This window comes from Micromesistius poutassou (genome assembly GCF_964030765.1).
Source record: "Micromesistius poutassou genome assembly, chromosome: 23".
Lineage (NCBI taxonomy): Eukaryota > Metazoa > Chordata > Actinopteri > Gadiformes > Gadidae > Micromesistius > Micromesistius poutassou.
This window is the reverse complement of record NC_140293.1, coordinates 4,815,155-4,820,563: the sequence shown is the minus strand read 5'-3', so window position 1 is coordinate 4,820,563 and position 5,409 is coordinate 4,815,155.

Genomic DNA, 5,409 nt, shown 5'->3' with positions numbered 1-5,409 from the left:
AGACGGCCCCTCCCCCCTCCCTTCGCTGGTTGGCGAGAAGAGGAGGAGGAGGAAGGGAGAGACATTTGGACACTGGGTGCCATCGCTCTGCTATGCGGATGAGAACCCAGGTGGTGCATGACTGACACACACACACACACACACACACACACACACACACACACACACACACACACACACACACACGAGTTTTGATCAAACCACTGCACACACACCTACCTATTTTGATCGTACCTTTTTCGCACTCACGGATAAAACACACAAACCTGCGCACGCATGCTGTCCTTTTTTTCAAACGCACTCTGCTATCCAGAAACACACACACAAACACACACACACACACACACACACTGTTGGCCGCTGCTCCTCTACTGTGTCAGGTTTCAGGAGGTGGGTGGGGGGGGGGGGTGCTGGGACAGACCTGGGGGGTTAAAGGTCAGAATGATCAGCTGCCGTGCGAGGAGGGACCTTCCCTGTGCTGGCGCGCACACCCTCTGTGATACTATTTGCACGTGGCGCGTTGTGTGCTTGTGCTTGTTTGTGTGTGTGTGTGTGTGTGCACTCTATACTAGCTCTACATTCCAGTCAGTGTGTAGTCAAATGTGTTTGGGACACACGCAAAGCCTGTCCATCTCCTGCAAGGTGTGTGTGTGTGTGTGTGTGTGTGTGTGTGTGTGTGTGTGTGTGTGTGTGTGTGTGTGTGTGTGTGTGTGTGTGTGTGTGTGTGTGTGTGTGTGTGTGTGTGTGTGTGTGTGTGTGTGTGTGTGTGTGTGTGTGTGTGAGAACTGGATTTCAAGATTGCCTACTTTCTGAGCCAAGATGAGGTGTGTGTGTGTGGAAGATGAGCCTGGGCGTTTAGTGACCTCTCTAAATGAAGGAGTCTCATGGACACACAAAGGGGGTTGAGCTACATCCGTGATTTTCTTTGACCAGGAGAACAGCAAAAAAAAAATCCCTTCTGCTTCTCAAAATGAGTACCGTGGCTTCTACTTTTAAGTATTGATCCTGCTATAATCGACTAATGTTTTATGGCTTGAAAACAGAAACGAACTGCGCAGAGACTGGAATACCTGCTGCACTGGAGATCCGATGGAGTCGGTCCTGATGATGATGATGATGAAGTTGATGATGATACTGAGGGTGGTGATGCTGCAAAGTGACTGCCTGTTCTTTTCTTTTTTTTTTTGTATTTCCCTTCCTCCCCCGGGATCTGGGTCTTGTGATGTCGTCTGTGAGAACTGTTGTTTGTTAAACACGTAGTCTCTCCCCACATCTGCTTGGCTGGAGAAACACGAGCAGCCATCTTCCTCGAGACCCCCCCCCCCCCCCTCCCTCCCCCCACCTCCATCACTGCCGCAGTGTCATCCCGCAGACGTGCATGCGTATATTTGTACACACACTCTGTTCACACTTTTAACACGAGGTCAGAGCGAGCTACGTCACTTCTCATTTTAATTAATTAAGAGGAAAAACCATTCTCTCCTTAGTCATCTAAATCCCTGTCTTTGTCCATTGTGAGTCGGCGCATTAACCCAACAGGATGAATTAGCGCTAGTCTGTTGGTCTTGTTGGTGTTCATGTATGCGATGGTCGGCCTGAATCAAGAATCAAAGAAAATGTCTTCTTTGTCACCCCTGTCCGATGTGTATGAATTTATGCTTTTATTTGATGTCATGGAAATGCAAAATTAGGGCAGCCAGTGTTTGTCATTAATCAAACAACTGTTCAATATTTGTACCCTGACTGCAACCAAATTTGCACACCGTGGGAATTTAACATAAGACCACTTTCTAGGCCCACTCGTGTTTACAGGAAATGGTCACACTCGTTTCCTTTGTAGCGTCACGTACAGCCATTTTCAGGCCTACCCCGGATGCATCCCAGCATCAGTATATAAAAAAGATGTACGTATAAACTAACTTTCGACTAATGAAATGAAGGATTTTATGTTCTGCGGAGGGTAACGGTTGAACGTCTTACCGTGCGTTCACACCAAAAGCGAAGGAGCGGCGCAAATACATACAAAGTCCACGCAGAAACGCGAATGGATGCACATTTTTCCGGCGGCATGGATGGGTTTGAGTGAACCAGGCGCGAACAATCTGGGTCACGCGAATTTTGCGTGGTCGATGCAAATTTTCAACTTTAAATATTTGAACCCCCCCCCCCGCAAATTTGGCTTGATGCTGAATATTTGCTTCACATTTGGTGTGAACGCACCTTTTTAAGACATGGAAGATGAAGCCTATATAACCGGTCAACTATGTGACAATGAAAGGGCGAATAAGCTTTGAGGGTACAAGAGTGCGAGTAGTAGGAAAAACAAGGAAAGTAGTGGTCATTCGTCCTGTTTTTTTTTTTATTGCATTTTTGTGTTTTAAGTGAGCGGAGAAAACGTCGGTGTTCTCTGGCCCGCGGTGTGTCGCCTAACCCTATTTCATACTGACCTCGTTGTGTCACCCTTCTGTTTATTTATGGCTCGTGTTATTTAGAGTTGTTCATTATTGTGATGAGGAATTAATGTATGATTTACTTCATGGTTTGATTGTACATTTAAAACAAAATGTAAAGAATAAAAATTGGTTTTGAGTAAAAACAAAAAATGGCCAGGTTTGTCATGTCTGTAGTTGTCCATTTGATGTGCAGTTTTAAGTTACCCCTTAAGTTTTTTTTTTATGTTGTCCTTTTTTATCGGTCGTCATGAAAAAAACAAGGGGTAACACTGTCGTTTTTTATCGGCCGTCATAAAAACATAAGGGGTAACACTGTCCTTTTTTATCGGTCGTCATGAAAAAAACATAAGGGGTAACACTGTCGTTTTTTATCGGCCGTCATAAAAACATAAGGGGTAACACTGTCCTTTTTTATCGGTCATCATGAAAAAAACATAAGGGGTAACACTGTCCTTTTTTTATCGGCCGTCATGAAGAAAAACTTAAGGGGACCACTGTCGTTTTTTATCGGCCGTCATGAAAAAAACATAAGGGGTAACACTGTCGTTTTTTATCGGCTGTCATGGAAAAAAAACATAAGGGGTAACACTGTTGTTTTTTATCAGCCGTCATAAAAACATAAGGGGTAACACTGTCCTTTTTTATCGGTCGTCATGAAAAAAACATAAGGGGTAACACTGTCGTTTTTTATCGGCCGTCATAAAAACATAAGGGGTAACACTGTCGTTTTTTATCGGCTGTCATGAAAAAAAACAAGGGGTGACACTGTCCTTTTTTATCGGCCGTCATGAAAAAAAACATAAGGGGTAACACTGTCGTTTTTTATCGGCCGTCATGAAAAAAAACATAAGGGGTAACACTGTTGTTGTTTTTTTTACCGGTCATGAAAAAAAACATAAGGGGTAACACTGTCCTTTTTTTATCGGCCGTCATGAAAAAAAACATAAGGGGTAACACTGTCGTTTTTTATCGGCCGTCATGAAAAAAAACATAAGGGGTAACACTGTCGTTTTTCATCAGCCGTCATAAAAACATAAGGGGTAACACTGTCCTTTTTTATCGGTCGTCATGAAAAAAACATAAGGGGTAACACCAAAGTCCTTCTAGGCAAGTCCTCTCACTCACGGCCATCTTGGCCACGCCTTTCGGGCAGCTATTTGGTCTTAACAAGACCAGGGGCCTCATGTACAAAGACTTGCGTGGATTTCTGACTAAAACTTTGCGGACGCCAAAATCTGGAAAGCTGCTGCGCACAAATAAATCCGGATGTATCAATCCTTGCGTAAGCACGATTTCACGCAGATTCTCTTTGTGCATCCCAATTAACGTGAAATTGAGCGCACATGCACGAGCCCGTCTCTCCACCCAGTCTCCTCCCTCATTTAATATGCTAATTTGTATAAATAGGCCTGCAGTAGTGCGCTCGTTAGGAGAAAGGAGGACATGGAGAAAGGAAGAAAAAATAGCTTTAGTGAATGCGAGGTGGAGGTGCTGATTTCGGAGGTAGAGGCCAGAAATAAGATCTTGTTTGGCTCTCTTTCCTCCGGAATCAGCACCAAAAGCAAAAAAACTGGGAAAACGTTGCCAAGTCGGTCAATGAGGTTGGGGCGGAAAGCCGAACTGTGGCTGACATAAAAAAAAAGTGGTCGGACATCAAGGTGGACGTAAAAAGAAAGTTGTCTGCCCACCGGAGAAGCGTGGGTCAGAGCGCAGCGGGGCGGAGTCTGGGAGCTCGCCCATTTGAGCAAAGGGTGGCAGCTGTGATTCGGGATCGGCTCCTTTTTGACAAAAAAATCATAATAGTCGCGGAACACCCGTTAATTTTGAATGCGACCATCTTCTAACAAGGCCAACACTGCCATTGTCAACCTATCGATTATTGGCACATTTTGCGCATGCTTTTATATTCTCATTTATTTGGATGCTGACGATAGGTTGTGTCAATAATATGTACATAATTCGAAATTGGCCGACTGGTTCATTGATGGATTGATTTTAAGTAACAATGGCTTGTGCTTATTCCACTCAACATCACATAATAATATTGCAGTCAAGAATTTCACAACAAATGTGTGAAGAGAGATCATATGTCATGCGTGGTCCGGAAAATATGTAACGTTTAATAATCAAGCCATCACTGAAAATAATATTGCTGGGGCTTCCTTTTAATTCCAATATTGACAATTTAGTTTTATGGGTCTGTTTAAGTTTAGCCTAACAACAGTGTCACATTATGCGTCTCGACAACAATAACGCATGATTGAAGCGCATTTGAAACGCATTCCGACGTTCAAATCCACTTTGAACTCGCCTCATATTGCAATATTACTTCATGACTCGTGATCGAGTAGGCCTAATGTTGTTGCGCTGCATTGCCTCTATGTGCCGCCAACTGACAAAATGCAGCAGAAATGTGCGTAAGCCAGGCATTTAGTTTGCGTGGAGAACCGCACTTTCTCACGTCAAGTCAGTCTTTGTACATCCGAACGTTTGCGTGAGAAGTTGCTTACGCAGCTTTTTTGTGCGTAAGCAAGCTTTGTACATGAGGCCCCAGGGCCCTATCTAATGAATAGGGAGAGAGCTGTATCTCCATTTTCCGAGATCTAAGGGGCATAAAAAACACATGTTTGAAATCACGATGAAAAACAGACTAAAATCGCTGAAAGGGTTTGGTGGTTTTGTATTAAATTAACGTTTTAAAAGCCCTTTTTCTTACAGGTAATCTTGGACTGCGCATGCGCAATGCTTCACGACACAGTTTTCATTTACGGCATAACAACACCGGCAATGCACTGACAGCAAGTTAGCTTTAAAAATTAGCTTTTGCTGCCGAGCCAACAAGATAACAGGTAGTCGAAGTTTTCCAGTCGATTCTGCTTGTGCCGCTCCAGCTGCTGGTTCTTCCCTCCTGATTGAAAATAATAAGTGTCGCAAAAAGCGTGACCGCGTATGACCT